The following is a 26,299-nucleotide window of genomic DNA, read 5'->3' as shown; positions in this document are numbered from 1 at the left end:
CTGATAAGGTGATTCCATAAATTATCTTACTGAAGTAGGTCTTTTAATTATTTCCTCCTTCAAAAAATGTAGTTTTCAAAATTCCTTATTTCCATTATTGTGAATACTCTTTCTTATATTTCTTATGTTGTCAGATTTAATTTAAATATTATTCATTCTGCACTCTGATTTCAATGCATTATTTAAATATGCTGACTTACATATTTTCTGATTAATTTGGGAGAATAAAGGCTATTACCATTAACTGTGATTCTTGAATAATACTGCGGTTGCATATTCATGCTTGTGGTCTGCGCCAGTACTGTGCAGCACAAGGACTGTAGAGCTTTTCTAGGTCCCGTACAAATCAGATAAGTGCTTCTCCCAAATGTGAATACTGCTTCTGATACTATCAGAAACAATTAAATTCCCAGCTACTGCCAATATCTCTGTTAAATCCTTGGGCACTAAAGAAAAAAAAAAAAATAATCTGTGAATGCCTTTGAAGTGGGGAAAAGAGACCAGGAAAAAACAGAAAGAAATTGGCACCAAGAAACCCCAGGAACATGTCAACACTGAGAAATAAAAGCATATCAACAACTAGTTTGCATTTACACTGCTGTCCCCACTGTGGATTTGTCTTGGAAAAAATTATTAAGAAGGTCCCAAACAAAGACAGAGAGCAAGCTGAAAATTAAGTGGTGTGTCCCTGGGATAGACACACTGTCCCCAAGCCAGTGAGACTTCAGGGAATATCTAAAGCTCAGCATTTGCAAAGAGTGTAACTAGCTGTGAAAGCAAGAATAGTAGTGCCAAGGCTGTTTATGATTGTTTATGCCTTCCCTGAATTAATGAGATTTCTTCTTCCCCAGCATTACAGGGGCAGACTGCTACAGGTCTCACTGTGCACTTGAGTCTATCCTCCTGAACATTTTTGTTTTGATATAGTCATGACTTTATTTTTTATGCTTTCATTTTTAATAACTATTTTGTTAGTTTATCAACGCATGGTGATTACTCCTAAAATTATAATTGGCAGCATCCCTTTGAAGCCTCAAAGGGGAGAGGGACAAATAACATCAAGAACTGCTTTAGACCTGAAACCCAAACACTGTCAACTGACAGGAGATGTCTTCAAAACCAGTGGTGGGGGTAAGAGAATGTACTTTGTGCATTACTGCATCTGTTTCAAATAACCTTTATTCTCACTTGGAGGAGTGAATTATTTAAATACTATGTTAAGGACACTAGTCATGTTTCCATTCCCTTTCAAGATATTCTATTTTATTGTAATAATTTTTTCATATAATAACCAAAGTTGCATTTCTTAAAGGTTCCTTCTTCATGGGATGTTTCAGCTCATGATTAATTGTTTGAGATGTAAGCTTGAGAAGAAAAACATTTTTTCTAGGTTGATTACTAGATGTATGCATGTTATATACTTTCCTTTCATGTTACTTGTAGTCTGATCAAGATTAGGAATGTTGAAATTAATTTTATGACCGATAGTAAGGAGGAAAAGGGAAATTCACCAGTCAGTGGGGAAATACAGTCTTTCAGAAAACTGGCTCAAATCCAGTCCAGAATGGTTTTAAATGCAGATCATGATTATCCAGTGGACTCTGGCTCTTGGTAGAACAACTGTCTGCCTCAGAGTCAACTGCAAATGCTCAGGAGGGAAGTACTGAGTTGAATGGATTTTGAGGATGAATTACTTTCCTATGTCCAGGAGTGGGCAGTAAAACATCAGTTTGAAAGAGCACTTCAACTATTTAATTTAGAGCAGAATTAGTATAACTGATTTCAAGACATATAATGGGGCAACTCACTTGTTTAAAGCTAAGCATATCCTCAAGGATATTTTAATTTTGCAACTGGAGCCATGTTAGTGTTAAGGCAGTAGAGGAAGTTAGTGTGCTTTTCCCAGTTTATAAACAGCGGACTTAACTTTTCATTTCTGTCAGAGCACCACATTTTGCAAGCATTAAAATCACAACACAAATGCTAGAAGTAAAGGAATAGTAGTGTATAGAAGAGGATAAACTAATGGCAAACCATCCACCCCATATTCGGTGAACCTAAATTGTAACTAATGTATCCTGGCACTGCAGAAACCACATGCAAGGAAGCTATGTAGCATAAAATTGCTTTAAACATCTGTCAAAAGCAAACTGAGTTGATTACATTCTGGTTTGATTTGCTATAAATACAGAGGGTAGTTTTGGAAAAACAATTTTAGAGGTGTAATTACATTTCTTTGACAGCATGAAATAAAGTTCCTTGATAATATAATATAGGAATTAAGTGGCTTTAAATGAATTAAGAGGCCTTGAATGAATGGTTGGGAGCACACCAAAATTTTATGTTTGTGCAAACAGTGGTATGAATCAAACCAACAGGGAGAGAAGAAGGGGGCTATGGAGATAAATAAAATAGCTAACCTTCATGAAGCGATTGCCAGCAATGGATCTCAAGGTACTTTGTAAAGGGGGGAAGTCTCTGTAATTCTTTTGGGGAAAGGGAAGGGTGAAAAGGAAGAAGCAGGAGTGACAGAGCAAAGCTCTCCTCAACTCCAGAGCCACATTTCATCTACTAGGCTGCAAATGAACCAAAGGAGTAATAAAAGTGTCATGGAGAGGGTATGGTAACTCTATTTTCCAAGAAGATTCTCTGCAGTGGGAAAACGCCAGTTTCTCAAATCCAATATGAATACAACAATGTCAATGAGAAAGAATGACAGAGATGTTTCAGGACAGAGTTTTTTGCTAAAGCAGTCAGGATTATGTCAAAATAACCAGTAACCCAGTGACCGAAGGATACAATTGGCATGTGGAAGACATTGTCAAATTCCTGCCTGTTCTCTCACAAGCTAAGTGAGAGCCTGAGTTACAGAGTCCACCTCTCCTTTTGTGCTCTTACATTTTCTTTAAACATGTAAATATACACTAGTGAATGAGATCTTGATTCAGTAGTCTCCATGGGCTTATTAGAAAATACTAAATCCTTATATGACTACTCAGTTATCTCAGAACCTATCTCTGTGTGTCATACTCTCCATTTCTTTCTGCTTTGCCAAATATTTATCAGATTGAAGGAAAATTCTCTTGTCAAATACATGTGAGAAATAATGCTAGGATAGAATATGACTTTCAGGAAATCTAAAACCACTTCTAAACATCTTAGTTTAAATGCAAAATCTTAAAATGTTGATGTCAACATTTCTTTTGAAGAATGGGAGAATAGTCTCTCTCTAAAAAGGAAGCCAAGCAAGCAAGCCTGCTTTTTCATGATAGCACACTAACATGATGTCAAGAAAGCATGCTCAGGGTATGTGAGAATCTACAGGCTTGAGGATGAGAGAAAGAGCTCTCCTCTGGATTAGTGGCTCTTTGAACACAGCCTTCTCTCTCTCTACTTTTGAGCAAAAAGGACAAGGCACAGTTCATGTAGTGCTAGCAGAGCAGGAAATTCTGCTGCTGCTGAGGTCAACATTCACATGAAAATCATAGCAAATCACTCAGAATTTCTGTCTACTGCTAAAAATGGAAGTTGTAAGAAGCTTGCAGTCTGGATGGATCGTCAGCTAAACATTGCTGAGATGAACCTGTCACCCAGGAAATGTGAGCAGATGGAGGAAGCAAATGCAAGAGAGGACATATTATTAGGCTGGTGCTATTTTGTCCTCAGTGGTATAATATCTGTTCCTCCATGAGGCCCAGAAGATGAGTTTGAAGGTGAAAAATACATTGATGGCATTTGATTCATCTTCTTTCTGCTATTGGGCAAGTGGTTATGCTATGCACCACCACCAGGTCTGCTGACCTTGAAGGTCGATCATTCTATGTTTTGAGCAAGTGCTTATTCATCCCCTCCTAAACAATAATATCCCCTGTGTAGTACAATGTAATGAAATGATTCAAAGGTTCTCAAGCTTTCCCTACATGCTGCTTCCTATTCTTTCACTTGTAAAAGTGGGATGTGAAGTGAAATCCATGTTATTTATTTACCTTTTCCCTGACATATAGTGGGAGATATCTTCTGTATTGGTGTAGAGAAATGGTCTGGAAAGTGAGTGGTGCTTACTGTAACTGCCTGGGCAGAGCTATGGGCCTGAAGGCAAACTTGCATCTGTGCCATGCTAAAACTGCACTCTGAAATTATAGCTTGCACACTGTGATGCATGGCAGTGCTCTGAGCATGGTACCACAATTCCTTGGACCAGAATCAGTTGTGAGCATGAAGCCTGGCATGTTTCAATATCCCTGCTGAACTGATGTTAAAGTGTTTCCCAGGAGCACACAAGCATGATTGTTTCTCAGCAGCAGAACTCAGATAGATCAGCCAGTACATTAGGTTGGATCAGCATGTATATTAAGTTATAAACAGACAAAAGTGGGGCAGACATATTCAGTGACTTAAAAGGCTTGAAAGGCCTGCAAGCTTGTCCATTTTTTCAACCTCATTTAGCTTAATGCAAATTATTTGTTCCTAGAAACTTTATCCCTCTTAATTTCAGATTATATAGCAAATCACTGACAGAGTTGGCATAAGTGGAAGGGATCTCCTGTCAATCATCCTAAAGTCCATACATGCCGAAATCTCGTTTTTCCATAATGTATTTATCTTAATTTTCAGCTTTAAATCACAGGGTTCTTACTCAAAAAAAAACCCTGATAGTGTCTCCATTCAAAATGGTGTAATCTCCCTTGAAACTTTTCAGTTGGCTTTTGTTCTGCTTAAAATAGATGAAGCCAGTTTAAACATATGTTCCTAAATGTATGATTATAGTGCTTTTTTATAATTGGAGGGTTTTACTTGAAGTAGTATTTGAAATACTTCTGTGACCAGCATGTGTTACGAGGCATCTGGAACTTGGCTGGCCAGAGAACAGTACTCTTGTGTTTTTTTAAGTCCTTTGAATGAAGGAAGCAAAACCATAAAATATCAATAAAGCTATCCACCTTAGACAAAGACTGACCAGACACAAAGACAATCTCCCATCAACAGTGCCTCAGCCAGGTTACTGTAGGCCTTTCCAAGTCTCACAAAAACTCTGCTGCTATTCTCTTTCTGTAGTGCTAGGAACAGCTCGTCTTAAGTACTTCCACATTTCTAATATTTTTTCCTTTTTTCCTTTTCTTTTTTTTTTTTTCTCTTTAAGAAAGAAATCAAAGACAGATGCAAAGAGGAGTCATTAGAAACAGGAACCTGGTATCTTCAATATGTCTAATTATACAAAAGTTAAAATCAAAAGAAAAAGAAACCCACAAACAAAAAATACAAACTTTCAGTTTGTCTCTCTAGATTTGCTTTGCCTACCACCTTTATCAACTAACAATGCAAAGACATGGAAATGTCATGCTTTAGAAAGAGTTCATGAAAGTGGTTTTAAGGATTAGAGAATTCAGGTTAGGTCTTACATGAAAAACTCAGGACAGTTTATATGAATATTTTCCCCATTTAGCCTTTATATTTTACATTTACAGATTGCATTGTCTATGAGGATACTGTAAAACTTGAGTACTGAAAGGTGTTGAGTGCAGTGGATAAAGTTTACTCACCTAATCACAAAATCTTTCATCTATATATTTCTTTTGAACGTTCCTTGTAATTTTTCATTACTAACCCACTGCACCTCTCTGTATAGCGTACATACACACGTATTTCCATGGCCCCTATCTCAGTCTGAGATAGCAATTCAGACATGAGGACATTAATTTCTTCACCTAAAGAATGAATGGGAACATTTATCTGTCTATAATTTATTTCTGTGGTTTTCTTGGTACAGTACTTCACGGATAGCTTCAAGTGCATGTGGTTTCACTTAACCCTTGTTTTGTTTCTGCAGATAATATTACTCCCTTGGTCTATCTTCCACTCTTCACTTTGTCTCCCCTACTCTCACAAACCTGGATTTTATGAGATCTTTAGACTCAGATTTTTACACAAAAACTCATGCAGGGAAGCCTGCATTCTCCTTTTCAATATGCATGTGCAATCCAACAGAAAGGTGGTTCAGAAAAGAAAAGCCTGGCCAAAATTTTGAATCAGTTTGCTGTGAATAGTCTGAACTCAAACAGAGCTTTCTTCATGCCTGTTCTGTAAACTCTCCACTCATATACAAGACAGTAAAACAGGAAGCTAGACTAATCTCCAGACATTGCACTTTTTATCCACAGTACTTCCACATGTTTGTGCTGTTTCCAGTAACTCTAGATGATGGATGAAGCAACCTACGAAGACAATTTTTGCATAAACCCCAAGGTATGTCAGATCTTGCACAGAACCTTCTCAATCATTACTCCTTCCTTTCTTTTTTCTTTGGAAAAATAATTTAAATTAAACAGATTCGTTATATGCAGCACAGTGTTGCCATGTGAGCCCTGAACACTTTGTTCAAGAGCTAGGAGGCCAGCCAACTGCTTTAGTTCCTTAAAGAATAACAGATGTGTCCTTCCAAGTCTCATGCTAATGGAATTTAGGCTGTGGTAAAGAGTTTAAAAATACTTCCAGTTTTCTGCAGGCTCTGTTTCGACTCTGCTCTGTTGGTGAGCTTGTATCAGGCTTCTTTTTCCACATCTTTCAGAAGCACTGCATGAAATGTCCAGTTGATCTGAAGCCACTAGTAATTTCACTGAGTTAAGACAGATAGTTAAAAGTAAAAAGCTGTGGATTTCCATTGTGTGTGATATTGTTTCTACCAGCCTGACTGTAACTACTGTATTACTGTATTTAAAATACATTGAGTAAAATGCTTTCTCTTTGTGTATATACAGTAAAAACTGCAATCTTTGTTCCTTTACTACCAGCATATGTTTGATATCTTTATTTTTAGCTCCAAATATTGACTTTAGCTTTGTAAAAGTGAAGCAAAAGATTTGATGTAACCATCCTTAAACAGAAGATGTCAGTAAATTGAAATGGCAAATGGGGTGAAGAAAGATATCCTTTGCATTGCAGTTCACATCTGATATGTTGTGAAAGCCCTACAATGACAGGGAAAAACTGTAGTAACTATGAGGGGAAGCTACAGGGGTTTTTCTCCAGCAAGAACCCTTGAGAGTGCAGGAGAAAGTGCTCTTTCACAGTCAAAACTCTTACTTCATCTTTCTGCACTTCCACTATGTGCAGGCGAAAGTGAATGATGCTTATTAGAATCTGATCATTGCTTTGCTCTCTCGTCTCTCTGGGATTGAAAGTGTTACAGAGAAAGCTCTTGAAGGGAGCAGTACTGCAAGTTGCCATGCTGAACGCTCTGGCTGCTTGTTTTCACCATTTACTGTGAGTGGTGGGAAGCAAAGAGATCTGATGGGTAGGCAGTGGGGGGGGGAGTGTGGAAGAGAAGAGGCCAGAGGCACTGGCTGTGGCTGGGAAGAGGAAGCTTCTGTATGGCAAGCATTGCAAAGGGAGGTCCTTTATTTTCCTTTTTTCCCTTTGTGCAAACTTGTCTCCCTTATTCCCTCCCAAGCAACTACTATTGTTGTAATCTTTTTTCACACATTACTTTGTCATCCTGCATTCTGGTCATGTATTCTTACGTTTGTGCTTCTCCTCTTCCTTGTGTGATCTTTGGTGCTTGTGGAGCTGAATTCTAGGAACTGGGATTCTCACAGGCTTTTTCCTTGTTCCGCCTCATATCCCACTAGAAGATTGCTTAGGGAAGGAGGCAGCTACCCTGCATTTTGTGGAACTGATGTGGAAACAGTTTTTTGGCCTCTTTATCTTCCCTGTCCCAAGCAAAAGTTCATACTCCTTTGGAGAGAAAAGAAGAACTGGAAACCCTGGAACTCCTTGTCTGAACAGCTGGTAAGGAAGAAGATGGTTGTGGGTTGTCTTCTTCCTCCACAATGCCAGGTAGTATTCATGGCACAGCAAATGACTGACAAGGCTACATTGTCCCTTTCCATGAGGCAGAACAAAAGATGCAATGTGTTGGCTCTCAACACAGGACAACCTGTAAGGGCTAGACAAACTCTGTCCCCCACAGCTGACAGGAGCTGAGGGAGAGGGCTGGCAGGAAGAGAGAAGATTGTTAGTGGTTTACAAAGAAGAAAGGAACAATATGAGAGATTTTTGTGAAAGGATCTTTAACTGAAAATGATGCTAAGTGGCAGGAAGAAAGGATGGGAATTGAAAGGAGCAGCTGAAGATGATGTATTTCTTCAATATTCCTACTTTACATCCTTAACTTTATCTCAGATTTGCTATTTCCTAAAAAGTCATCCCTTCAGAAATACCTCACCTCCCCAACCGCTCATCCTGTCAGAATTCTTCCAAGACGGCATTCACACTTGATTTCCCCTGTTTCTTTCCTATTCCATCTGCCACTTCTAATTTCCTCTTATATTCTCTTTCCAGAAATCCCAATATGTTTCATTCCTTTGTCCTCAGTTCTGTACCCTTTCCTTCACTGAGACATTCACAGTCCCTTTTTGATTCAGTCACACTCACTTCACATTCCTCTTCAGTTCAGCTCTCTTTCCTATACTTCTTTCTCTCCACAGTTGTTTATTTTGGGTCATCGTTCCACCCCCGCCCCCGGCCTTTACCACTCAAAAATTTTTCCCCTTAACATCTTTTTCTTTTCTTCACAAGCCTCTCTACTATCTTCAATTTATCCACCGGAAACTCCTTCACTGCCTTTCTCATGCTTTACTCAAGCCATTTTTCTTTAGACCTATTATTTCCATATTTTCTATTTATTTTGTTTTCTTCTGATCTTTTTCAGTAGGGGAAGATGAAATTTCCTTGACTTTTGATAGCCAGAAACATAAATTGCAAACTTTTTGCTAGTGATTTTGAATGCTGTTGCCCCAGTAACGCAATACCTAACACACAATGGGCATCATATTGTAATGGATAGCCACTCTTACACATTATTATCATCATTAACAAAAGGCAAACGGTACTCTGTAAATATCATCTTGGCTACACACCTTCCTTGTCTTTCAAATGATCAGTAGCAAAACAGTTTGTCTGTAGCATTTGACTTCCTTAATTTTATACAGAATGATGAGTGAAAGCTTTTAAGCAGCGGAAGGTCATAGTTTGTACGACAGAGTGCAGCAGAATATTCATGTAGTCATGATTTTATTCCTGAAGAAGACCTTCACTCTGATCAGGAATATAAAAGCAGTGAAATCTAGGATCTGCTGCAACTAGGCACTGGTTCTGTGGTCCAAGATACTGTTAAAAATTAAGTATTTCACAGTGGTTTTCCTTTTTTTTTTTAGGACACTAAATCCTAATCTCTAAGTAGATTCTTTTTCCTCTCACTTTGCAACTTACTTTCAAAACACAGCTCTCTAGTGTGCAGACGTCAAAGGCAGTAGGTATCACAGAGCAGGGAGAAGCTCTGCAAAAGCATAGATATTATGGCCATATCAAGCTGATGGGGCTGTGTGCAGCTGTTTCAAAAATGAGCATAAGTGATATGCCAAAAAGGATAAGGTTTTTAAGATATGTCATTTTTTGCTCAAAATGCTTTACATGCAGGTTTCTCTGAGCAGAGCAGCACAAGAAAAGAAGCAAGAATGGGAACCTTTGGTTAAAGATATTTTACTCTCTGAAGCATGATATTGCAGAGCGTGGGTGTTTCTGAAATTCTGTTCATGGGCTAAGGACAGTTTTCAATTTGAAGAGAAAAAAAACAGATGTATAAAAATGTAAAAATGAGGGAGACTTACTTGGTTTATTGGATGGTTCTTGCAGATAAGTATAGCTGAGAGATCTAACACAAGGATTCTCAGGTGCTAGTTTTTTGCTCTAAATTATCTGATTGCACAGCAGACTCTTCAAGAAAAATTCCACACTATTATGGAGATGCCAATGTGTGAGTACAGCTCTGGGTGAAAAGTGCTATTATGCGCACATAATCCTAAACAGGTAACTAATAATAAGAATCATCTCCCTATATTCAGTGTTTGTGAGCCATCTGAGACAGACCATGGAAGGTAAGAACCAAATTCAATTGTTTACTTTTGTATACATAATTAATAAGCAAAATAAGTTTATTTGAACCTCTTTTTTCTTCTTCAACTTTCTGAGCCTCTTTCTTATTCTATCTCCTCTCTATTTTCAAAGCTATAAGGTGGAAAAAGCCATTGGCCAGACTTATTTCTGGATAATTCCAAAGATTAAAACTGGACTGTGAACTGTCTTCTACCCCACACTTTTGCAGGCTTGGCTTTTCCCTGCTCTGAACCAGCAAAATTTTGCAGCCATCCATAGAGATGTGGCTGCTTCTACTTCTGCTCTTACTCCTTGCATGCCATAATCCTAGATCTTCTGAGAAACAAAGTACAGACGGCAAAAGAGATAATGATGAACCTGGCACTCCTTATTGTTGCTAACAAGCTTCTTATTTGATCTGTAAGTTTGCTACTAGAGGGTACAGATGTGCTAATTTCCCTGACTCCTGGGAGTGGAGAGGACACATCAACACTTGCATAGTTGATTGAAGAGGCATCTGTGAGGCACTTCTGCTGCTGCTGAGCTGCACAGCTAAGCAAGCAACACCAAAGAAGAGGCAGCAGGAGCTTTAGTCTCTGTTTCCTCTCTGCTGCTTCCCCCTCACCAGCCTTTGCTGTTATCATGTGTGGGACTGAACCAGCTGGTGGTGGGGGAGCAGGCAGAGCTCATTATATTAGTCAAGCATTAGCACCATTGAAAAGGGTCAATTGCCAAATGAAGGTTATTCTGATGAGTATGACATCAATCTGATATTATTAGCTATCAATATTGAGTGTTTCCTGTGAGCTTCTTTGTAAATGACAGCAGCAAAACTCCATGGCAAATAACTGCTTAAAAGACTCATTTATGTGATTCCAGAATCAATAAAAAGTGTCAAATACTCTAAGGAGAGGAAGTGTGTAAAATGATAGAGATCTCAGGAATCTCCTTATGTTAACTGGGCATAAAGAAATTGCCAACAAAGGCCTGAATTTACATTTCTTTGGCCTGTCCCACCAGGACTTGCTTGTACTGGTAGCTGAAAGCCTAACAGAAAAATCTGTTTAGAACTGGATTCAGAGAGTTTGAACTAAGGAGAAAAGCATCTGTATTTTCTGCTAACAAACTGCAAAGGTGTTCCCACCAATGCCTGGTTTCCAAATCTAGTAGAATGGGAATGTTCTAGATGTTAAAATAGCCACTCTTGACCACCCTCTGAAGCTATTTATATTTTTCTATTTAAATATCCTATTTATTAATAGTGTTCAATATTAGCATAAAGAGCCCCCTGCATGCCCCAGTCAACAGGTAGCAGACATCTCATGTCAGCTATTTTATGAGCGATATAATTAGCAAGGCAAACTGTACAACTTCCAGTTTGATTCATTTGCTGATGTTTATTCTGATTCATTTACAATTATGCCAGTAATTGGCATAACTGTTTAGATGTATTTGGAAAATGTCCATAAGTGGATATTCTAATTATAGATTTATCCCAGTGGCAGATACTCACATTGTATAATAACCACTTTCTTCACCTATCAGGAAGTGCTATGCCGATTCCTAAGGCAAGAGACTAGTGGAGGATGTGGTCTATTAGATTATTATGGACAGAATAGGGAAACTCAAAGTAGGTATGACTGCCTGTCCTCTGACAGTGCCCTTTCAGATTCTAGGTGCTTGGAAAAGCAAAAGCCCTGCCAGCTCCAATGCAAGCCACCAGAGGCATTTCATTTTGTAATGTGCCCAGTCAAATACACCAGAGAAAGCCAGTTACAGTGGAGCTTAAACCACAGGTCTCCAAAGCACACCCAAAGGGCAGTCCTCAGACTCATGCCAACTAAGTGAGGTGGTGAGGACCTGCCAGGGCTGGAAACTCTTCCATGTAGGGAGTGCCCCCAAAAGCAGGAAGATTTGTCCCCATGTGCTGTAAGATGAACTGGTGGGGAAGACAACCGGCCTGGCTGAACAGGGAGCTTTTGCTGGGACTCAGGGAACAAAGGAGAGTCTACCACCTTTGGAAGAAGGGGCGGGCAGCTCAGGAAGAGTACAGGGATCTTGTTAGGTCATGCAGAGAGGAAATTAGAAAGGCAAAAGCCCAGCTAGAACTCAATCTGGCTACTGTTGTAAGAGATAATAAAAAATGTTTTTACAAGTACATCAACAACAAAAAGAGAGCCAAGGAAAATCTCCATCCTCTGCTGGATGTTGGGTGGAACTTTGTCACCAAGGATGAGGAAAAGGCTGAGGTACTTAATGCCTTTTTTGCCTCAGTCTTTAATAGCCAGACCAGTTATCCCCAGGCTATTCAACCCCCCGAGCTACAGACTTGGGGAAGAGTGGCTGGAAAGCTGTCTGGCTGAAAAGGACCTGGGGGTGTTGGTAGACAGCCAGCTGAACATGAGGCAGCAGCGTGCCCAGGTGGCCAAGAAGACCAACAGCATCCTGGCTTGTATCAGGAATAGTGTGGCCAGCAGGAGCAGGGAGGTGATTGTCCCCCTGTACTGGGCACTGGTGAGGCCGCACCTGGAATACTGTGTCCAGTTTTCAACCCCTCAGTACAAGAAGGATGTTGAGTTGCTGGAGCATGTTCAGAGAAGGGCAACAAAGCTGGTGAAGGGTCTGGAGCACAGGTCTTATGAGGAGTGGCTGAGGGAACTGGGGTTGTTTAGCCTAGAGAAGAGGTGGCTGAGGGGAGACCTTATCGCTCTCTACAACTCCCTGAAAGGAGGTTGTAGTGAGGTGGGTGTTGGTCTCTTCTCCCAAGTAACAAGCAATAGGATGAGAGGAAATGGCCTCAAGTTGTGTCAGGGGAGGTTTAGATTGGATATTAGGAATAATTTCTTCACGGAAAGGGTGGTCAAGCATTGGAACAGGCTGCCCAGAGAGGTGGTGGAGTCGCCATCCCTGGAAGTGTTCAAAAAACGGGTAGACATGGCACTTTGGGACATGATTTAGTGAGCATGGTGGTGTTGGGTTGATGGGTGGACTGATGATCTTAGAGATCCTTTCCAATCTTAATGATTCCTAATTTTTACTTTCGTTAAAAAATAATCCATCCACTAAGCCAGGAAACGTGAAATTGCTACTCTATACTTAATTGGTTTAGTGGTGGACTTGGTAATGTTAGGTTAATGGTTGGATTGGATGATCTTAAAGGTCTTCGCCAACCTAAACGATTCTATGATTCTATGATTCTAAGATACAACTTTCAGCTCCTCAGACACTTGTGTGTGATCTCCATGCTTGTGTATCCCCAGATTCCTCCATGGGTGATGGGACTTAGCTGATAGCAGCCTACCTCAACTGGTCTTCCCATGTGTTGGTGCCAGGAGACTCCCTGGTTCCATACATCTGCTGCCATGGCTGCAGCACTGGCCACAGTGCCCACTCCAGCATGCAACCCGGGCCATGCACCTGTAGCAGTTACAGTGAAGGCAAAAATGTGGAGGTACACCTGAAGCAGGAGAGGACACTGGGCACTAGAGGACTCAAGTTGCATCTGGCGTAATGGTGAAGAATTTTAACCTGCAGGCAACTAACTGGCTTTTCTCACAAGGGCTAGATCAGTGAACTGTATGTTAAAGACATGATGACTTTTACTTTGAGATGCCTTTAATTCACTTCTGATTATCACATGATCATAACTTTTAATGAAAACCGAACTGTTTCATGAAGAAAGGAGCTAAATGAGATTTTTTTCCCCTTTATACCTCAGAAGAATAAAAAATTAAGAAACTAAACCCAACAACCTCTCCAGTTCTTTAAATTACACCAACTACCTATTCCACTACAGACCAGGTTTTGCACAATAAGCTTAGAGCTGTTTCCCCCTCTAGATAAGTCTCTGAGTTGCTGTTTCCACCAGAAGCAGTTTCCAAAAAGTCAGGCTGAATGCAACATCTATCATCAGGCTATTTGACAGAACAATCCTCTCAGCTTAAAAGCAAAGTTACATGTGCCAACTCTAGATCCAAAGTGGCTCTGTGAGGGCTGGTTTAGCACTTCCATGTCATCTCTGTACAGAAGATATCTATACAGAAGATAATCATGCATTTGGCATGATAATGCACTTTGCATAATTTTACTCAGCTTATTCTGATATATCAAGTGCTGCCAATTTTGCAATTAATAATATGCATTTGAATACTTTCTCATTAAAACAGAATATTTCGTACCATGATAACACATTTCCATTCTTTCATTCTTTTTTATAGTGAATGAATTTTGTAAAATGAAGAGAAACATTTTCAACTTTGCCATCTTCAGAAAGGATATTTTGCTTTCATGGGGCAGGAGAAAAACATCTTAATTTTACATAATACAGTGAACTGAAAAATGCAAGTACCAATATTTGACTTGTCTGTAACTGAAAGCCAATAGAAAACTTTAAAACTTGTTTTAACTTCACTTACATCCATCACGAAGACTAAACCAAGTGTTTTCATTGTGTACCTGGAGTTATTTCTGGCAGTTGATTTTTACCTCTACTTCATTTCTTCAAAATGGAACAGACCTAAAATAACAATTGAATTTGTCCAAGAACATATACATTACTAGCTCTGAACATACTTTACCATTTTATGTCTGTTCCTATTCCATAATTTCACGCATAATGTAAATTACATACAGCATCAATAATATGATAGTGATCCCTAAAGGCCTTAGTAACATGTAAAGCACCTTGTAGAGAAGAGCTCACCGACAGAGTGCCATAGTAAAATTCCCATTTGATTTTAATTGGAATGTAATTAAGTGCAAACTATGAATGTACATCTGTTTAACACTTTGTTTTTTACACTCTGAAGTTTGTCACTTAGGTTTGTCAATGCATCACACTTTCTCAGAAATAAACCATCAGAAAAAATGGCCTCTATCTTCAAGCTGATAGTTTTTTTAAAAAATTCACAGCCGCATGCTCTATATGTCAACAGGTATAGAGAATGAAATAGCAGAGATTGTTGCGATTGCAACAACAATTGATTAAGGAAATTAAAAAACAACTTTTTCAAGATACTAGTTATCCAGAACCATAGAGCAGGTAGAGAAAAAGGTTAATACCAAAACAAAAAGCCACCATTGACGTGGCTTATCTACATTGTAATTTATAATACTCCTTCTGGCCTTTCAATTTCCAGTCTCTAGCTTGGGAGAGATAGGGGCTGGCTGCAATTTGTACGTGTCTTTCTTTGGAAGGCTTATTTCAGCTGCTGCTGACAAACCCACTGAAGCATAAATCTTATCCTTTTAGTTGGAACCAAACAGCACTGTCCTCGTTGATTTATCTTCTGTTTGTTTCCTCCAGCAGTCACCTCTGATTTGTTTCCTTGCGTTTAGAATAATATCACAAAGGTAAATTGATGTGCACATTAACAAAAATGTATTTAACTGTCTTACTCCCTGGTCCAGGATCCCTTTAAGTGTACACAGAAATATGTATCAAGGGACCCAGCACCAGGTGCTATTTTACCTCACTTTCACTATTACTTTGTGTGTCTACCTTCTCACAGTGTGTATTTTTTCTCACAAACCAGCCAGAGTTCAACTCTCTGTGACTATTCAATGCTGGACACAGACTTTCAGCATAGATTTGAGTCCTGTCTAAATTATAATTTTTAATTTTATTATAATCTTTGTATGCTACCAAATTTTAGAAAGCATGTAATGCAATGTTATTAGTGAGAACTTGTCTTTTCATAATATAAAAACAGCTATAGGGAACACTCAAGAACATCATGAAAATTGCAAGCAGAGATAACATTATGCTTTTCACTTATAAAAAGATTAAACAAAGCAGTTAAGGGTCATAAACTCTTTTCTCTGCCCCAAAGAGACTGTTGGTCTAAATGGAATAATACATTTCTATTATTACCTTACTATTGTTTTATTATATTGAGCTATATTTCAGCCTGTTATGGAACGTCAGTTGTCACGCCCACAGACCTTTCACATTCTAATGAGTTTCAGTCTGTCTTGCTTTTTTTTTTTCTGAAAATTGGCATTTCCCTTTTCTCTCACTCTTATTTATTTATTTATTCAGTTATTTGGAAATTATAATGCAAAAGAGTCTCTTTTGGGCATTTACCTATGAGACATATAAACGCACCTGTCCTTCTGGTGAATACCTAATTCTCCAGGAGACGCTCTTCTTCCAAAAATGGTTTATAGAGAAAAAAATAAGTGATTTATATGACATAGTCTTAGGTCTTTCATTGTCTGTCTCTTTTGCTTTTTCCTGCAACTGCAGTACAGTCCTGAAGATAATTTGAGAAATCTATAAAAGTAAACTTAGCAGTCATTTCTAAATCCTGGATTCCGTAAGGAACCTTGTGAAAGAAAACTAAAGTGGAATCAGAGCTGTGGGAACTGATAGATACAGTACAGTGCCCTGGCAAAACAGTGTAAAAGCTTAGATGCTTCATAGTTCTGGCAAGAAGAATCAGCTTTGTAGATAATTAATGGAAATATATTTAGCATATTTTCTAAAGTCACTGTTTATTTTGCTCTTCCATTCTCTATAGCTAGCACATTACAGTACATGCAACAGGTAACCATGGAGGCAAGACAAAAGCTAGAAAGGACTAATGTTAGGACTCCCCCGTTCAGGCAATATGCTCCATTGGTTCTGATTTCCTTAAAATAACATTATATAATGCTTTGGGCCTTATTTCTTCCCAGCTATAGTTAGCAGAGAATCACAGGTCCAAAAGAACAGAAGATATACCACAACAGTTGTGGCTTTGCCCAGGACTCCATAAGTGTTTGAACATATCCTAGTCAAGATAGAGCTCTTAAGGATAAATTAGGCAAAATAACAATCCCCAGGTAATCTGTTATGCATTCTTTTTGTTCAGAACTGAAAACAAATCTCCTTATTTGCTTTCATTTAAAACATGCTCTTTAAATTTAATCTTTTTGTGAATATATCTTTTTTTGCTCTCTAGGGAAAAAAAATTGACACAACAGAAAAAAAATATAGCAGGAAAGGTCACAGGGAGTGCTGATAAGGGTTTTCTTCAGCGAGAACAGTTTATATCGGAACATGACAGTTTGTCAAACCTTAAAATTTTCATGTAAATGTGTCATTTTAAACAAACTGTCCTCGCAAAGTCTGTGTAGCTGCAGGGCAAAAGATGAGGAGAGGAAGAAAAAACAATTTCACAAACTTACTAACAGGAAAATGCTAAGGAATTGTCCTGAAGGTGTTGAAGAATTATATGCAAATCCCCCACTGTTTTGGATCGATGAGGAGTAGTTAATCCCTCTCAGTCACTCCTTTTGAAGCTGTTCTTCATTATTTATTGCTCCCAATAAAGAAATTAAAGCTGCAACCTGTGCACTAGGGCACTCGATGGGGAAGTGAAGTGCCAGCCCTGAGTCAGTTAGAAATAGGAATTGACACATGGTCTCCTATGGATCAGGTGAATATTTTATCCACAATACCATAGTGGGTTATCTCTCTGTGGTTTTGTTTTCTTCTCTGTCTTGATTTCCCCAGTGAAGAATTTGGAAATATCCTGCCTTTGTTCAGTGAAGAATAAACACCCCTTTTTTGAAAATTAGCGTACTTTTTTCTGAGCAACAGTTCTTGTTTTCTAGACTTCTAAAATCAGGAGTGGCTAAGATGTGAAAATGTGGTAGAGACTAGCCAAAGGTCTTGCACTGCAGATGGTTCAAAGCAAAGATAAAGAAGCTGAAGCATAGATTGTGCCTTTGGCACTGCCTTTGCTGTTTCACGCCATCTTCTATTAGTACTTGAGCACTTTCAGGCTGTCAGGTTGCTGCTTATTTACACCAGAAAATAAATAAATAAATATTTTTTAATCTCCAAATATCTTGATTTGGGGGAGTGGCTGATACACCAGAGGGTTATGCTGTCATTTAGAGGGACATCGACAGGCTGGAGAAATGGGCTGACAGGAACCTCATGAAGTTCAACAAGAAAGGGCAAGTCCTACATCTAGGGAGAATCAACTCAATGCACCAGCATAAGCTGGGGGGCAGCTGGCTGAAAAGCAGCTTTGCCAAGAAGGACCTTGGGGTCCTGGTGGACAACAAGCTGAACATGAGCTAGCAATACACTCTTGCAACAAAACAAGGCCAGCAGTATCCTGGGCTGCATTAGGAGGAGTGTTGCCAGGAAGTTGAGGGAGGTGATCCTTTCCCTCTACGCAGCACTGGTGAGGCTTCATCTGGAGTACTGTGTCCAATTCTGGGCTCTCCAGCACAAGAAACACATGGACATACTGGAGAGAGTCCAGTGCGGGGCCATGAAGGGAATGGAGTATCTCTCCGATGAGGAAAGGCTGAGAGAGCTGGGACTGTTTAGCTTGGAGAAGAGAAGGCTTGTGGGAATCTTATCAGTGTGTATAAACACCTGAAGGGAGGAAATGAAGGGTTCTTTTCTCAGTAATGCCCAGTGACAGTAAAAGAGGCAGTGGACACAAGTTAAAACATATGAACTTTCATCTGATCACACTAGAAAACCCTTTTTTACTGTGGGAGTGATCAATCAGTGGCACAGGTTGCCCAGAGAGGCTGTGGGGTCTCCACCCCTGGAGATTTTAAAAAGCTGTCTGGGCATGGTCCTTAACAGCTGGCTCTAGGTGACCCTGCTTGAGGAGGGAGGTTGGACCAGATGACATTCAGAGGTCCCTTCTAACCTCAACCATTCTGTGATTCTTGGGTTGCCTTTTCTGAGAGCTTTCTTCACTGAATTCTCTTTGAGAATTCTGAAATAGAAATAAAAATATTTGACCCAAATATTAAGGCTACACTTCTCAAGCAGGACCCATATCCAATACAGTGTATAACCAAACTTTACCCCAGACAAATGTAACCACATTTCAATTATTAACTGCTGTGGTTTCATCGTGACCTACTGTGAGATAGGTATTGAGTAAGAAAGGGTTAACCTGAGAACTAGATCCATTCTGCATTTCAGGAATTCAAGACGTAACTGTTGAAGTTACCTTCTCGTGTAGTCAGTTTTATTTAAGTGATTCATAATTTACTAAGGAGCATTTTGTTCTTTTTAAGTTGTGAAAGCTCCTGCCAATTTCCCTTTGCTTAGTGGCCCTGAAAGTTTCCCTGAGACTATGCTGGAAGAACATGTACAGTTATGCAGACACCCTAAGATCTTCTTTTAATATCTTTGAAAAACTTCCAACACATGATTCCAAGGTGTCAAACCAGTTTTGTTTAAATATAAACACCTTTTGTTCTTGATTTCCCAGTGACATTTCTTTTCAAAACCACACCAGACAATGTTTGCTCCTTCAATGTTTATCAAACACTTTCTCTTTCACTCACTTAAATGGGTCCCACCACTCACCAGGAAAATATTTAATTAGTCTGGAATGCTCTCAGCCCAGAAACTGTGATCTGGGAAACAGGCAGATCCTGCGAATACAGCCCCTGTGTGCAGTACAGCTATAATGGGGCAAATTTCCTCTACATGATGTATCAAGACATTGTGTTCTGTATATGGTACCTATGTAACTGAGACATATCCAATCAGTGTTGTAAAGTTACTTTTTTAATTTTTGCTCATGGCAGAACTAAGACAGCTTTCAATGCTCTCATATGGATATGGATTATGGTAAGCTTTTGTATGCATGATTATAAGGTCTTTTTTTCCATAGAATGCTGTGTACTGGATAGACAACATTGACTGAGGGCTAGTCATTCTATTTTTCTATGCATATCGGTCATTCAGTAGATAGCCATATTTACTGTGTAGCATGCCAAATGTAGGCATTTCTGTGGTGCTCACGCTAACCCCATCATGTTCACAATAACCAAAATAAATGACTCGATTTTTATGCTGAGCTTGAGAGAAGGAGAAATAGAATTACCACTGATTTTCAGTTAGGGAACTGAGAGAGCAAAAAATCTCTTAAACTAAAGGGCAAAATTAACTTAACAGTGTGCCTAGATTCACAGAGGACTATCATAACTGAAGGGAGCAAACTCCGTTTTCCAGGATGACTTATAAGAATGTATACCACAAAATCTTTATTTTTCTATTGTTCAATCTGTTTTGCCAAAATTCAAAAAATATACAAATAGGCAAACATCTCGTGGAAATGATTTGGTAGATATAAGCAACCAGAGGAAATTCTTGAGGTTAAAAACTGTTGGAAAACTATAACAGTATACATTTTTACCCATAGTGTGTCTGCAGATAGTAGACTTCTGGTGATATGTAAGAAAGGTTCAGTTGCACAGTCCTAACATATGCTCTTATATAAGGAAAGTATCTATTGTCTCTGAGCTGAAAAGGAGACATGAGATAGGAAAAAAAATATGGTACCGTTTGTTTGCTCCACATCTGGCTTTGAAGACAGATTTAACATGAAGGGTAACATAAGTTCTCTAGATGTATCATATAAAGAGATCTCGGAACAGAAGATAATATTCCAAAAAGCTTGTTGGGCCTCTCGAAGACTGAGTAATTAATCCATTTGAGACACTTCCTGATAGTCCTGCCATCATTCATAGGCACACCAGCATCTTGTGGTCAAAGAAATAGCTGGGCAATGGGTTGTAGGAAAGCATTAAATATTAGTTGAATCTTTGCAACATATTTCTCTTTTCTTTTTAAGAAGTTTTGGGTTCTTTTTTAAAAAAGTGCTGATAATTGCTTTGAGTAATTACTCCTTATAGGATCATTTTATTTTCATAGACCCACAGAAATTGAAAATATTTGAAATCTAATGTGCCTACTTAATCTTCGGCGCCTGAAGCATCTGTTCTGTCTGTGCTACAGTTTATGCTGCGTCATTTACTGAAGTGATGGGCGGAGGTTGTTCAGTGACTATGCTCACCCAATGACCATGATTATTCAGTGCTTGAGGTAACCAAGACCTTTTCTTGGTGGCGCTGTGAAAGAGGTTTGGCACAATATATTCAATATGTTCTGCAGTCTGACATTCACAGTCAGTCTAATAGGTACACTATACATACAGGTACGTATTAAAGACTATATAGCACTTATGTATGAAAATGGTACATACTTTGGACACATTAAGCTTCATAAATAGGATAAATAGAATAAATAAGGGCTCTTTTGTTCTTAGTGGATGATACCAAAGCACTGAGACCTGGGAATAATTGCTCCAGATGAGGGTAGGAACTGATGGAGAGAAGGGAAAGAGGTCTAGGACTGGGAAGAGGTCATCTTTGGGCCAGCTGGACAGCATGTTGACACATGCTTTTACCCTCATGCTCTATGAGTATAAATGGTCATCAAGGTTTGCCTGATGTAGCAACGAGCACATTCTAGGATTTTGGGGGTTCTCGGGAGGTTTTGTAGGTGTATTTTCGAGGCAGGTGTCACTAGATGGCACTATTACAAGGGCTTTCACAGGGGGGTGTGGGCGAGCAGCAGGCAATAGCTCTGCCAGTTTCGGTGGTGGTAGTGGGTGGGTGGGAAAATAAGGGCTCAAATGGCAAGGGAACTGGTTTTCTTCCACTTGCTAATACAGCAGGGTTATTTACGGAGGCAGAGTCACTGCCTGAAGCCAAGGTCTGCTGTCAGCTGAGCTCCTGGAACACCAGCTTGGCTGAGACTTGGTTGTGCCCACCTCTGTTCCAAGAGGGCGGCAAAAAATCTGGAGAAATGTATGACACTATTACACGTGTAATCTGAGGATTTACACAGGGAGAGTGCTACTCGTTTCCCCTCTAAAAAGAAGCTGATTTCCTCGGCCTAGAAATTGGGTGATACTTAGCAGAGGAACAGTATTGTGGTACATGAATGTCATATAAAGGAGATGATTATGTGATTAATTGCACAGCCATATGAGAAACCAATCTGTGCAATAAAATCCCTCCTGTAATTCATCACAAACAAAACTTATTCTGGCCATTCAAATAGCTAGCTTAAAATATTCCTCTCAATATATTATGATAATACTTTACTTCATATATTAATTTTCTGTCGGTCCCCCTTCCATAAAAATTTTGTTTTCTTTTATAAAATCCTGTCTTGGAATAAGTCAGCATTCAATGATGGTTTGATATTTTGTGGCTTCTTGGACTAGACAAAGGACCTTTTTTACCCCTGGGTCTGGGTTTTTAGGATGGGACACACAGCTCTCACTCTCACTTTTAGCCCTGAGACAAGCTCTTGAAGTGGCACACTTAGCTCGATAAAGCAGGTTTATATCATTTGTTGAGATATTCGTATTTTCCTCTGGACTCTGAACATACCTGTGACACATCTTATTTTCAGCAGGTGTAAAGACTAACGTAGCTCTAGTAACGTTTTTTAAAATTCCTTCTTTTTTTTAATGACTCTGGAATAAATTTAGTGGTATAGAATGGTGTAAAGGCTTTTTTTATCAGGAATTTTAGATGTCTGCATTATCACTATAGCAAAGTCAGATATGAATTGACCTTCATAATTAAACATGATCAAAACCTTTCTATACTTACCACATGGCACAAATGTAGTAAAATACACTGCTTTCATACACACTTTGGAGGTTTGTTATGTAGACTTTCTTACAGTTTCTGGTGTCAGGATGGTTGTTATTAAAACAGATTTCTTAGAGGTCTGTGCTTCAGAGTTACCACTCTGAATGCTCATTTGTCCATCTGGGGCTATAGCTCCGACAGACAAGGTGAAGCAAAATCTTTGCTTTAGAAAAGGACTATTCAAAGTGATCTAAAATCCATTTCTAAATAAACATAAAACCACATAGCATCTGGGAAATGGAAAAAATAGTAATGCCTGTGCTCTGGGATGGAGAAAATTATGAACTGTGTCATTTCTGCAGTGTTTTGCCTTGTATTGTGTACATGCTGTGCTAGGAGACTTGCCTCTCAGGCAGATCACAGAAAGCGGAAAGAAAGCAGATGCAAAGGTCAAACCCAGCTGAAATCCCTGCTAGTGCACCTGAGGTATTTGCTGAAAACAGCAGGCAAGGACCAGGCTAAGCAGGCAAGAAACTGTCGCCCTGCAAGAGGCTGCTGTTTCCCCCTGTGTTTGGGAGAATTCCAGTGTCTGTTGATCCAGAGCTGCACGAGGATTTGTGCATGGCTTTAAAGAAATGACATTACCTCATATTTACAACTTCCTCCAAAAGAAGGAGGAAGGGGACCTGGACAGGCTGGACCGATGGGCCAAGGCCAACTGTATGAGGTTTAACAAGGCGAAGTGCCGGGTCCTGCACTTCGGTCACAACAACCCCATGCAGCGCTACAGACTGGGGGAAGAGTGGCTGGAAAGCTGCCTGGCCGAAAAGAACCTGGGGGTGTTGGTAGACAGCCAGCTGAACATGAGGCAGCAGTGTGCCCAGGTGGCCAAGAAGGCCAACAGCATCCTGGCTTGTATCAGGAATGCCGTGGCCAGCAGGAGCAGGGAGGTGATTGTTCCCCTGTGCTCAGCGCTGGTGAGGCCACACCTGGAATACTGTGTCCAGTTTTGGGCCCCTCACTAGAAGAAGGACATTGAGGTGCTGGACCGTGTCCAGAGAAGGTCAAGGAAGCTGGTGAAGGGTCTGGAGCACAGGCCTTATGAGGAGCGGCTGAGGGAACTGGGGGTGTTTAGCCTGGAGAAGAGGAGGCTGAGGGGAGACCTTATCGCTCTCTACAACTCCCTGAAAGGAGGTTGTAGTGAGGTGGGTGTTGGGCTCTTCTCCCATGAAGTTAGCGATAGGATGAGAGGAAATGGGCTCAAGCTGTGCCAGAGGAGGTTTAGGTTGGAAATTAGGAAAAATTTCTTTACGGAAAGGGTGGTCAAGCTTTGGAACAGGCTGCCCATGGAAGTGGTGGAGTCCCCATCCCTGGAAGTGTTCAAAAACCGGGTAGATGTGGCACTTTGGGACATGGTTTAGTCTAGTCTACCCTTGATTGGCTTAGAGTAGACTTGGTAGTGTAGGTTAATGGTTGGACTGGATGATCTTAAAGGTCTTTTCCAACCTAAACGATTCTATGATTCTGTTCTATGATTCTAAGGAGATATTTTTTCTCTTATCCCTAATCATATAGAAATGCTGAAGTTTCATTGCTTCTAAAATTTCCTGAAGACTCAATCAGTATCTCTTTACTTGACCCTCTAAGTAGCACTCTTTTGTTTCAATAAATGATAAGCAAAATTCTGTTGCTATGTGTGTTGAAGATATTTTCAAGCGCCTGCAGCTACCAAAGCTATTCACAGTGGACTACTTCTGTTTCTTACTCTTGGTGCAATTTCCCAGTCACATATCCTCCTTTTTTCCATTTCACTCACTTAGGTATTTGCACACACACAAAAAAATCCAATACAAACAATCTTCCTCTTGAACAGTGACACCAAAATGATTTTCACGTTAGGAGCATAGAGTGAAGTGTATCCAACTCCTGGTAACTGAGGTCTATCTCCATTAGTAGAGACACAGAACAGAAGTGACCATGAGTCTGCAAGTGTAGCTCTCGGGGTACCATACCTGGAAGAGAATAGATTTGGGCTCCCATCCCAAATTACCATAAAATGCTTTGTACGCTTAGCTCATGTGGGCCAGGGCCCTATTACTGGCCCTGCTACTAGTTATACAGTGCAGGCAAAGTGATACAAATACAAGGTAATTATACGCATACTCCCTACTTTCCCTCCCACTGTTCTTGGAAGAAACTGTATTGCATCAAAAAAGGTTAGGGTGTTTTCCTGGGAGCTGGGAATTATGGAGTTTTGTTTTGTAGAGAAGGGATTAGCAAAGTCTGTGGAAGCTTAAAGAAAAAAGCTGAAGTCATGAGCACGTTGCATTTGTTAACTTACCTCTGTGACTGTTATGGGTGAAACCATGCTGAGAATAATGGATTTGATTCTGGAAAATATAGTGGAAGGAGAGCATTGAATTGGTCTGTGTTCAAAAAAGAGCTAGAAAAAAAAATAAACATATGTTTTCTTTTCTTTTTAGTGAAAAACTCTGGGTACTCTATTTAACTTTTTGAAGATAAATTGTGACTTCATCAATGTAAGAATCAATATGATGAATAATGTTTTCATAGAATGATTTTCAGTCAATACAGGTAAATGTATAATAAAATCCAACATTTGGAATTTGAAGCCAGACAGATTCAAATTAAAAATCAGGTGAATATGATTCATTGAGTGGCTATCTGATTAACCAAGCTGTTTGCCAAGGGCTACAGTGGATTGTCTCTCCCCTTAGGTCAAGGTGGGGTATTTTAATTAAGGTAAATTTATTCCAAATGGGAGCATATTCTATAGTTTCTCATAGGGGTGGGTGGATTGATGCCCACAACCTCCCATGTAACTCTGTGACCCAAAGTTGATCAAAATGAACCTAGAACTGAGAGTAGCACGTTGCCATGTGAATGTGTCAACCTCTTCTTGAGAAAGGGCTGATCTCCTTCATTCTTGAAAAGAGAGTTCCCAAAAATTTTACCCCGGGAGGGCGTGTGAGCTATGAAGAGCTCTCCCATAATGTAGAGAAAAGTCCAAGATGCAGCACTTTTTTTCCACCACACTGCTTGCAGGACCTGCAGGCATGACCTGCTCTGCTTGGCTGGGTCAAGGTGAAGTGCCACTGACTGGGAGGGTGGGAAAGGGAACCACAGCCCATCTCCAGGCTTTCCCTGCTGCTGGGTTGGCTGATGAGAGAGAGGAGACAGTGGTAGAGGAGTTCTGGGGAGTGAAGACTCAGGGACCAAAGTAATATTACAGATTTTGAGACTATATCATCATGTAAACAATTTGATATTGTTTGGTATTCTGTTTTTCATAGAATCACAGTGAATAAACTACCTTTTGGTAGTTTAAATTCACCTGACTTTCAGTGTCCCCGGACAACACCAAGCATTTGGACATTCTTAAGCCTGAGCATTTCTGAAACTAGATGTGTCAGGCATGGCCTGGAGGCATTCTCAGAGGCCAAACACAGGACCTGATTCTGTGCAAAGTCAGCCAGGGGCTATAGTATCATTATGTATATTCCTTTTGGCATTCCCCTATAATGTTAAACTGCACCTGTTCTGCTGCATGCTTCTGCTCTGGGGCTTTCTGGCCCAGTGGTAAGGAATGATTGCATTCCCAAACTATTCCCCTCTGGAGCAGACTGAGCACAACTACATTGCACCGGACCAAACATACTGTCTTTATTACTTTTTGCAGTTTCTCAGTTCAAAGCAACTGATGTAGTGCCAGAGCTTTGTCACAGCCCACCAGAGAGTTTTATAGCATGCTACTGAGAAAATCACTGGTGTCTTGGAGGTTGCATAGCCACCCAGGACAGTGGTGGAAGATTACATTGGCTAGTGAGAGTCAAACGCAGTATGGTTTGGTCTGTGATTTTCGGGAGCAGGCTCTGTAGTGAGCTGTCCCAGGAACTGTACCTGAGTTTTATGAAATGATGTTTAT

This window comes from Pelecanus crispus, chromosome 1, assembly GCF_030463565.1.
Source record: "Pelecanus crispus isolate bPelCri1 chromosome 1, bPelCri1.pri, whole genome shotgun sequence".
Taxonomy (NCBI): Eukaryota; Metazoa; Chordata; class Aves; order Pelecaniformes; family Pelecanidae; genus Pelecanus; species Pelecanus crispus.
This window is presented reverse-complemented; position numbering follows the sequence as displayed.